The 11770-nt window shown below is 24.5% G+C and overlaps 1 pseudogene; it reads left to right on the top strand.

The window, feature by feature from the left end:
- The first annotated feature begins 7700 nt into the window (after positions 1 to 7700).
- On the top strand, positions 7701 to 11457 carry LOC117212941 (annotated as a pseudogene).
- Positions 11458 to 11770: the final 313 nt, after the last annotated feature.

Below are 11770 nucleotides of genomic sequence, written 5' to 3'. Positions count from 1 at the left end.
CAGAGCATAAGCATATTCAACTTATTCTCTACAAATTAAATGTTTTTATTGACAAGTTAAAAGAGGAATGATAAAATGTTCTCCACACCAATATATTCTCTCTCTTTCTCTCCCTCTGTATTACTTTATTTTAAAATATGCATTGTTTCGAATTGATTGAAACAACTTTTTAATTGAAAATATACATATAATGAAATATAAATATAATATAGAAGAGTAACTTATGTGAAACTGTACTTAAGTACTGCATCAAAATCGCTAGGCGAATTAAAATTGAAGCAATTTTTAAACTAAATTTAAAACATAAATATAAAAATATAATATAAAAATTTATTGGTAGGAGTCTATTTGTGAAAAATAATAAAATTGTTCTGTAAAAACCCAGAATTTACCTAATTATGTCCAATATGACTTATGTATGATTAAGTATTCTCGAGTTTCTCTTACAAGATACGTCATTTAAATGATAACTATTAATTTTTATAAATATTTTGTATGACATTGTTCTTTAAAAAATATTTAATACGACACATTCTATTTTTTCTGCAGAAATGAAAATGTTGTTACATTCTCTTATCAAAGATGAGAACATTTCTCTGAATATCTTGAACTACTGAATACAGAAAAATAATTTAAAATATATCTTTTGATAAAAATATTGAGTGATAAAAACAGCTTGTTAAAACATTTTATTTGTTTGTTTCTCCTTTTTTTCTTAATTGTAATTCTTCTTATAAATTGTGAATTCCTGAATATAATTACAAACAAAAATATTCAAATAAATATTAGAATTGTAACAATATGCTCGTTATTTTATCGAACATCATATGTTATGTTTTCGTGTGTTTCAAAGTTTTATGATATTTCAGGCAACGATTCATGTGATTTGTATTTGGAATTACCTTCTGTATAATAAGAATTGTCAGAGCTACAAAAATTTATGCTACTAGTCATGATTTTTGAAGTCATTAAGGACAGTTTAAAGATTTTAAATAATTATAATTTCTCTTCGTTTGCCATTCATTTTAGGTTTGCTATGAATATCACAGATATAGACAACTTATGACCAACTTATGTCCTGATAGGAGAACTTCTAATCATTCTATTTCTCGCCTATTTACTATGCCTACGAGATTTTTTACTACACTCTAATAGGTAGCCAATCAGTGCTCATGATAAATATCTTTTACTCATGCTTATAGTAGTATTAAAAATTTAATTAAAATCACTGAATGTCACTTAAATGATGTTCATTGTTAAAATAAAGTTATTGTATGACTTGGTTTCTAGAATCATCCTGAATGCTTATTTATTCTTCCTTGAGACTAACAAACGAAAGTTAGTACTATTATCTTATTATTTACTCGTTATAAAATTTGTAAAAAACTTTATTTAATTAATTCACTAAAATCATTTTATTAATATAACTTAAAGAATGTTAACGTCTGAAGCATGTGATGACTACATTCTTTAAAATCATATTACATACTCTCTCACAAGAAAGTAACATTCAACAAATATCAATTCAATCATTAAATTATTTCCTAATACTTATGCACATATGTAAAATGTCAAATATACATTGCAATCATATCAAAATTATATTTTATAAAATTATTTTTTTTATTAATGAAACATCTTTCCCTTCAATACTCTCCATATATATCTATAACGTTTCTTTTGTACAAAATATATGCCTCGTTTATTATTGATAATTATTAATTATTAATACTTGTATCTTGATATTATTTTACAAAATATTTAATATAAATAGATTTCCACTCAATCAGAGATGTTCATAAATTAAGTTTTAGCATAGGTGATATTATAAACAAAAATATTTGTTAAAAAAATATGTGAAAATATGAAACAAGACACAATGAAATACATTTTTTACAACAATATTTCAAAAGAAAATTTGCAAATGCAATGAACCATAAGATTATACTTGTTAATTATAACGCTGCAATAGTAAAAACGTATGAGCTTAAACAAAAATGAGCAGATGAAATTTTCATTAATATAATTTTGCATGAAAATTAAATTGTTTGTCATTGAGACCAACAAAACTATTTACTGTTCTTACTTAAAATGACTCACCCCGTATATTTTAAACTGATCAAATCTAGCAATATTTTATAGTAGATGTGCAATTACACATAATTCTACAGTAAATGATAATATAAAAATAATAATAATAATATCAAATGTGTAGTAATATAGTAATAACTAAGCAATTGCTAAATGCATTGCTAAATCGCATGCTGATTGTTAAATGCAAATTGCTTTTGCAAATGTACAACTTCACAAAATTAATTACAATAATTTCCCAATCAGATAAGCTGTTGTTGTTAGATTAAAATTAATATCTAATATCAAACATAAAATAAATTAACTCAATCTTTTTTTTATTAAACAGAACATCATTTTATATGATAAAAATATTTTTTATACAATGCATTTTCAAACATATTTGAATGTTAACAAAACACTTAAACTAAATATACTGTAAGATCCTATTTTATATGCTGTTGACTCTCCTTCAAGGGGTTTTTTTTATTTATGTGTGCGTTTTCATCGAATTAATTGCATAAGTTCTATAATGGCTTAATTATTAATAGAAATATGCAATGAGCAATATTTCAAGGAGTGTTTAAATTACTTCTATAGTTTGTTATCATGCACTACAAGGTATGACATTTCACATCAATAAAAACTTTTTTATTTATTTATTTATGTTTTATTCTTAAAAGAAAAAAGAAAAAAAAAGTAGAAATATATGTATCTATAAGTATGATAGCGAACTGTATTTTATTGATAGAGTAAATCAGCAATCTCATTATTAGAGAAATATTATATTATGACCAATATTCATTAAGACATTTGCATATGTACAATATATTTTTAATTGATCTATTGTTTCGTTTATATTTTTATAAAATTATAGTACTTCTATTTTATGTTATGCTTTTAACAATTAATAGTATTTGTATAATTTTAATTTCTAAATGCTTGTGAAAATAAGCAAAACATATGTAGTCTTCGAATATTAGGAAAACATTATATTAGGTAATAATAATTTTTATACACTGAAATCAAATAATACAATACAGTATCAAATATAAAATCAATACAAGTAGTATTTAATTTGTACATAGTGGCATTATAAATAGTGTTTTAGCGACGATTTTCAAATTTGCCTTTGTATCTTAATGTAATTTATTAAAGGAAAATATGTATAAAATTATAAATTATATATATATTATATATAATTATATTAACATATTTTGTTAAACTTTATAAAATTTTTGATCTAATTTATTCTTTTTTCCTTTTTTTTTTAATGTATATGATTTGTAAAACAGATGTATATCTCTTGCATTTATTCTTGTAAAGATGTCCCTACATTTGAAATATAGGAAATGGATATATAGGGTGTCTCAGGAGAAATCCATAGAACTTTACTAATATGTTTAGTAGGTTATTCTGAATCAAGATGATCGTATAAAGTTTTCATACAGATTTTCATCTATTATTGATTTATTTAAAAAGAGAAATTCTGCACATTTTTAATGCATTTCTTGGCTTGGTTCACTTTTATATTCTACAGCTGATGTTCAGCATGTTATCCTTGTAATGTACATAGCTACTGTATCTGCAATATTTCATTTTTAATACTGTTATTTGCATTGGATATATATTGTATCGGTTGTCTGAAATTGTGATTTCATGTAATCGCAAAGGGAGAAATCCAGTGGACTTAAATTAGGTGATTGGGGTGGCTATAAGATTGGTTCATATTATCCTATCCATCTTTCAAGGAAATGCATATTTAAAAATGCATATTTACATAAATATAAAATCTAGAGACAGAGTGAACTCACTAGTCACCAATAGTTACGATCTTATACTGATACTTGATATACAGAGTAAACAAAATTGACATCAAAACAGAGCTAAGAATTACTAAGATGTATGATCTTTTTAAATTACAAATTAACATGCTGATAAAGTTAAATTTTCTTCTGGTGCACCTTGTATACTATCTATTTTAAATAAATGAAAAGAATTTCCTTACATACGTTTGTTGTTAATATATTTTTATACATATAAAATTTGTAAATAGTTATTACTATACTTTAATGACTTAAAATTGTAGTTTTGTCTATATATGTTTCAATAGTTTTTAATATTTAAACATTTAATAAGGTTGCTAAGATTATAATTATAAAATATTCTTATGTGGATATAAATAAGACTGCTCTCTTAATAAAATTTTATTTATGCCCTACTCAATTTGTTAAGTGTTATAACTGATCAATATTATTCATTGTTATAAAAAATACATATAATTGAGATAATCTTATATAATTTACTCCTTTGAGAGTACAAAACTTATAATCAACATTCTGTAACAAACATTTTGGCCTTTCTCAAATTACATTATTTAAAAAGATATATACTACACATTTTAATAGATGCAAAGAATTTTCTTTTCAAAAAACATACTCATAGAACATAATAATTACATAGTAATCATTAAACATTTAATAAAATAGTTTTATAAAATTATACGAAAAATAAGATTTTCTCTTATTACTTGAAATTATTTATAGTTAATAAACATTTTTAGAAAAAGAAATGATCGTTCCTTTTTCTTTTTTTTACAAAATTAACCAAATAATTAAGAGAGAGAGAGAGAGAGAGTGAGAAGATTAGAAAAATCAATAAACATTAATCTGTTTATATCATATAAATTGATCTCGTACCTTTAATGTATATTTAGTAAAGTAAACCATGTTAAGGTATTCCCTAAAAATAGCTGGTAAAATAGTTTATGACACATTTTGTTCACAAGATAGTTTATATATGTTATTCATAAAACATAGAACATTCTTTAAAATTCTGCTATTATAAACTGAATTATGATTGACATTTTTTTATTACTTCTTTGGATATAAGGTTATTATTAAAGTGAAATTAAATTAAAGATATAATAGATTTTACAAATTTTAAGTCATTTAGTATGAAATTACAATAAAAGTTACGCAAACATTTGACTAAAATATATTTTTTGAACCAGAATTTTTTATATATAGGAAATATAACAAAGTATCATGAGCCCACTTATTATATTTTATTAAGATTATATATATATATACATAATATACATTTACTGTAATCATATACAGAAATATTTGTTTTGTGTCTGCTTTACTGCAATATACATATGTTTATTAATTTCTATATTGAATTTCTCTTATTAATAAATTGTGTGTACTATGATCATGTAATTTACATTTCTTGTTATATTTCATGATATATTGTCAAGAGTATTGGATAATATGATAAATAAGTATCCTGTACTTTACAATAGTATGAATAATATGCTATTGTATAAATTAATAATATTTCTTGCTAATGAATCTAAGTAAATTTGTGACTTTATAATTAAATAAATTAATAAAATACTTTAATATAGTTATATTGATTGAAATGTTTTTGCTTTTAATCAGAGATATTTTTATAATTTGATTCATTAACATTTCTTATTAGAATACATACATCCATAAGTTCTTAATTAATGTAATATTCGATAATAAATCACCATGTATGTTAATATTTGCTTATATCATACAAAAATGATTACTTCTTGCTAGTAATTTGTAAATTGTCTAATTTTTTACTAGGAATATTAAAATTATTTAATTTTAATATTTATGTATTAAATTATAATAAACATTACAAACGTGTTACATATTTATACAACACTAAGTTCTTTGTAATTTCTAGCTTCTGTTATACATATCTCATTACATATCCTTTCTGAAATTTTGAACATGGAAAAGGTTTGGAAAATACTGAGAACCTGCTGAGAACTAACACCGTAAAGAAACGTTCAAGTATAGTAACTAGGGATTTTCGTATTATGTCAACACTTGTTGAAGTCATTACAAATCAAATTATAATAGACGTGGTTCCGTGTTCGACTTTTTAAAAACTTAATTTTTGGCGTTTCTCAGATTGTAAAAAGTACAGTTATATTTCCTAGTGGAAGATGTCTGGTGATGTTCAAGCAAGGAAACGGAGAGAGAAAAAACGTAAAAAGGGTAAAAAAAATAGGATACTGAAAGTGTGAGAGAATTATTATAATTTCAACGTTCAACTTCTAACTTTTGTATTTACTAATATCAAGTGACAATGCTTTCATTTTCATTTCTAAAATTATCACAGGAAATTTATACATTAAAAAATATGGATATATTAAACTAATTTTTGTTATTTTTTTTATTTTCTAAAATATATAAAACATATTACATACATTATTTTGTTTTAAATACGAAAGAGGAATTGTAGGAAAATGTTATTAAATGATAATATTTATTGAATATTATTTGTTGATGCTTCATTTTACAAGTTTTAATACTGAAATATTATATAATGCATACATACATACGCATTAAGTGTATATACTTATATACACGTATCACATTTCATAATATACTTTATATATTGGACAATTACAATACAATTGTTAAATAATTATAAATTATAGTTTGCACATTCTTTATAAAATATTTTGTGAATCCCATTATTTAGAATTGTAAGAACTTTAGAATAGTGAAAAAATATCTTAAAGAATTATTCAGACATCATAAGTTAACTTTAGCTTTTATATGCTACTATGTGATTCATTTGCTACTATATACCTTGATGGAACTTTACGAAAAAGATTTGTGAAACTCAATGATCTCTTATTTAAATTATAGTATATACATGTGTGCGTATGTGTATGTATGCGCAAGCACGTGCGTGTATATGCGAGTTGCGCGCCTGAGCGTATATGTAATTTTTATATATATGTCGCTTATTTTTGCTTGAAAATATGAAATCAGTGAAAATTTCTTATTTATATTTATGCTTTTTGTTGCGAAATATCACAAAATAATACAATTTTATTTTGAACTTATATTTTAAATTGTTTATTGCGTCGTGGGCGTGTTACGATAATGCTATACTAAACGTAAAGCCTCAGATATTTTCAGGCATATTTGGCAATGTTGCTGAAATTAGAAAATACAGGGTCTTAGAAGTTTGATCAGCCTAGCTTTTGGCTTTCAAAAATAGATCAACCTATATTATCCAGTCCAAAAACATTTTTCGTCAATTTATTTATATATTTTACGTATTTGTACAACTCGTTGCTATTTATAGTAAATATTAATTTAACACTTTTAATTTGATTATTAGTTCAATGAAGAAATATACAAGTAACAGATTATTGTGATGAATAAACAAAGTAATAAATATAGATTCGTGATGTATATTGTGTTAGTGGAAATACATACTTTCAATATTAGAGAATACTTGTAAAAGTGCTCTTTTATAATAATGATTTACAAAAATGACAGTATTTTGCTTGGTATTATTTTAAAGTTTGTCTATTAAGTTGTTAAATTGTTATTTATTTTATATTTATCTCAAAGTTTATTACAGAAAACAATGTCTGATAAACTTTTCGTAAAAAAATAATGTCGCAAATAATAATAATTATTATTGACTTCATTATTAACATTGATATTAAATTATTATTATTTTTGTAAAAATAACAAATGAACTTTTTGATAACTATTTAGAAAGGTTTTAAATAAACAAAATAAGAGTAAACTAAAGCATTATTCTTTCTGGCATTTAAAAATAATTTTTATAATATAATGTTAACAAATTTCTCGATCATATTTCAATTTCTAATTCATATAAACACGTTACAATCTATATACACGCTGTATACAATCTGTATACGCACGGCACATACATACTTATGTTTGTGCATGTATGTACAATATGCAATATTTTTTACAATAACTTTTATACCGTATTATAATAATCATTTTATCAGTAATTAGTAATTGTCATTTAACTATTCAATATATTATACTTCAATATATTTAGATGAAGAAGATAACATTATACCATCACCTACAGTGGGAAATGCTAGTGAAAATTTAACAGACAACGTAACTATACATATTTATAAAGAAAGTACTACAGGTGGACACTGGTGTGCTCGAATCATATTCTTTACTGTCTTAACAATGCTTGTTGGCTTAATCGGTGTAGTTATTATTGAGCACAGAGGTACTACAGACAGTAAGTAAACTTTCTCTATATTTTTAATGTAATTACACTTATTATATTTAATGTATTATGTCAACACTATATATTTCATGTTATAAGTTAGTACACCATTAGAGTCTTCTCGTTGGGCCTTTATCTTTGATGGGTGGGTAGATGATTCTTTATCTCTATCTAATGAAGAATCACATGATAATGAAAATGAAAAAACTAAACAAATAGAAGATGAAAGGAGGTATAATGAAGACGATGAAAAGTTAGAAACTACAGAAACTGAAATTGAATCTGAAATTGCAACTGAAACTGAAACTGATACAGAAACTGAAACTGGAGAAGTTCAGGATGATGAAATGTTGAATGAATCTACAGAAGAAGAAGAAGAAGAAGAAAAAGAAGAAGAAGAAGAAGAAGAAGAAGAAGTAAAGAAAGAAGAAGAAGAAGAAGAAGAACAAGAAGAAGAAGGAGAAGAGGAAGACCAGGAAACTGCAATTGAAAATGAATCAAACGAAGAAGAAAGTGAAATTTTTCCAAATAAAGAAGGTATTACATGATACAAAACATTAAAATATAGTAGTGAATATAAATGTATATTCAGAATATTCTTATAAATTTTAAATCTTTAATATAAGATATCAATACAGAATTAAGCCGCGAGAGTAAATATGAAAACAGGAAGCACACAGAAGTTACATTAGAAGATGATGATATTAGTTCAACGTTTGATGATACTAATGTATTAGAAGAAATATATGGTATTAGTACAGAGAAAGACTCGGATGAAAAATCTGTTTTAAATGAAGTAGATAACCAATTTGATAAAATATTAGAAATGCCAAGAAATGAAGACATATTTGAGACATTTTTAGACGACATTCCTGGTGTTAAGGAAATTAATGATGACAATATAGAACCTTTAGAAGAGGTAAACTTAATATGATTAGACGTCATTATCAAAGTAATAAAACTTATGAAAAATATTACTTGTACATACTTTATTTTATGTTATGTATTCTCCTATATAAAAAATTTAATGAGTTTTCGATAATTGAATATAAAGATGTTGGTGTTCATTGTAATTTGAAAAATTATTTTCTTATATCTTTTTAATTTTTATCTCTTTATATATAAAACAGGAAACTATAATTTTTTATGAAATTTTTCTCTTTCTGATAACAAATGTAAAGAAAATAGCACTTATTGAAAGATGTAAAATTTATTAGTTACAAAAGATATTACTTAGATACTAATTTATTAATAATTTTATTCATTATAGAAAATTAAAAAATTATACGTTACCGTACACTTTTATATGAATAATTCTACAATACAATTTCTTAAATAGTAGCACATTATCACACTATCATCTTTATATTAGGTAGAAAACACAGAACCAGAAGAATATGTTAATGATGTAGATGTAAAGCCAGAAATAGAAGAAATAGAAGAAGAATCTACTAGTGGTAAGTGAAATATTGCGTGTCAAAGTTGCATTAGAATCTTTTCATAATGTAAAATGATCCTCCATGCTCTCATATTTTGACATAAAATATAACGTAGATATAAAAGATTTTCATAGTTTTAGAATCTTCTTTATTTCTCATTACACTTTTGAAATCTCAATAAAAAATAACATCTGATGGTTGCAGTGGCAATGAAGTTTGGAGTCGGTGTGGCACTTATTGTCGCTGCACATTTTGTCCTTGTGAAACGATGGAATAATGGTAAATGTTGTAACATTTTTGTTTTACAAATAGTATAATTTATTGCATTTAGACAAAATTCTGATCTAATTTCAATTTTCTGACTTGTAAAATTATACAATATTTACTGAATCATCTTTCATATTTAACAATATAATATTATTTTGTATGTTAAATTTAAATACACTTTTACTTAACTTTCACATTTATTCAATGTCTTAAAATATAATTGAGAAAGTTATAAAATTCATTTAAAAAATACTTTTATTTCATGAATCAATCATAGAAATATCATGGCATTGTAAGGGGACATATAAATTTTTTAAAATAACAAAGAAATTATTGTTATAAATACTTTTAAATGAAGGCTAAAGTATCATTTTTATGCACTTTTAATGATAGTGATTAATCTTTACCTTTTTTAACGTTTAGAAGTTATTATTTCTGTTTAAAATCGATCTAAACTAATTTTTTGTGAGAAAAAATATATGGAATAAAGAATTATATTGAAAGACGAAACAATTTTTAAAATAGGAAAGCATGAAAAAGAAGTGCAAGAGAAAAGTGGAAAAATAGAAACAAAGAAATATAAGCGCGGAGAAGAAGAGTGTAAAAAGACAGGACAACAGGTTGTTGTGCAAAAAGATACTGAGTTCGAGAAAGAAGAAGAAAGGGAAGGAGTAGAAGAGGAACGAGAGGAGGGGGATGAGAGAGATGTAGAGGAAGGGGTAGGAGAAGAAGAAGGGGAAGAGGAAGGAGAAGTAATGAACAAACGGAATCAAGATGACATAGAAGAAAAAAAGAAAGGAGTATTAGGAACACGAGAAGGAAAAGAGGGGAATCAAAATATAAGATGGAATGAAATAAAAAACAAAAAAAATAAGAGCAATAAAAATCAAATGAAGCAAACGGATGAAATAGGAATTGTGCAAAAGACAATGTTAAAAGAAGGAGAACGGACAGAAGAAGAAGAGGATGAAGGAGAAGAAGAAGAAGAAGTAGAAGAAGAAGAAGAAGAAGAAGAAGAAGAAGAAGAAGTAGAAGAAGAAGAGGAGGAGGAGGAGGAAGAGGGAGAAGAGGAGGAGGGAGAAGAGGAAGAGGGAGAAGAGGAAGAGGAAGAAGAAAAGGATGAAGGAGAAGAAGAAGAGGAGGAAATCGAAAATTTTGACGATACTGAGTTAATTGCGAAACTTGAAGCTAAATATGGAAAATTACAAACTTTACAAAATGATAATGAAGAAGATAGTGAGCATGAAAAAGAAGTAACAAACAACAGTTTAGTAACGTGGAAGCAAAAACAATAAATAATCTACTGAATTGTACGTATATCCAATGTGAGAAACATTTTTAGAATTTATTGAAATTGCAGAATTTATATTTCTATAAGCAAGTTACCATATTTAATAAATGAAATATTACTGTATAAAACCAATAATATATAATGAATAATAAATTAGACGAGCATGGAGGATCTTACATAAATAATTTTGTACAATCCTAAGTGAAGAAATTTCCTATATACTTTAATAGTCAGTTAATCATGTAATCTTTTGGCTTATACATACATGAATGAATATTAATGTAATTATGAATACTTATATATTTTACTAATAATATTTATTAAAATATTCAATATCGATATTGATGACATTTTTTAGGTTTGTAAAGCAGACACAAGTAACGGCTAAAACACAACCGTTTAATTATGGTAACTTAAGTTTAAGAGATAAAATTATCTTTAAAAATTTTATCTTTGTAATATTATATTGGAAGTTGATATCTAAATAAATAAGAGTTCTAAATAAATTTCGTATAGTTATTTAAAAGAAATTAATGTAATGTACATATCAATAAACAAAAGTAAGATAAGGATCAAAATTTTCTTCCAGTATTCCACTCTCAAGAGATGTAAAAATAAAATATTAATGTCTTAA

The sequence above is a fragment of the Bombus bifarius genome, unplaced genomic scaffold (assembly GCF_011952205.1).
Source record: "Bombus bifarius isolate JDL3187 unplaced genomic scaffold, Bbif_JDL3187 scf7180000008421, whole genome shotgun sequence".
Taxonomy (NCBI): Eukaryota; Metazoa; Arthropoda; class Insecta; order Hymenoptera; family Apidae; genus Bombus; species Bombus bifarius.
This window is presented reverse-complemented; position numbering and strand designations above follow the sequence as displayed.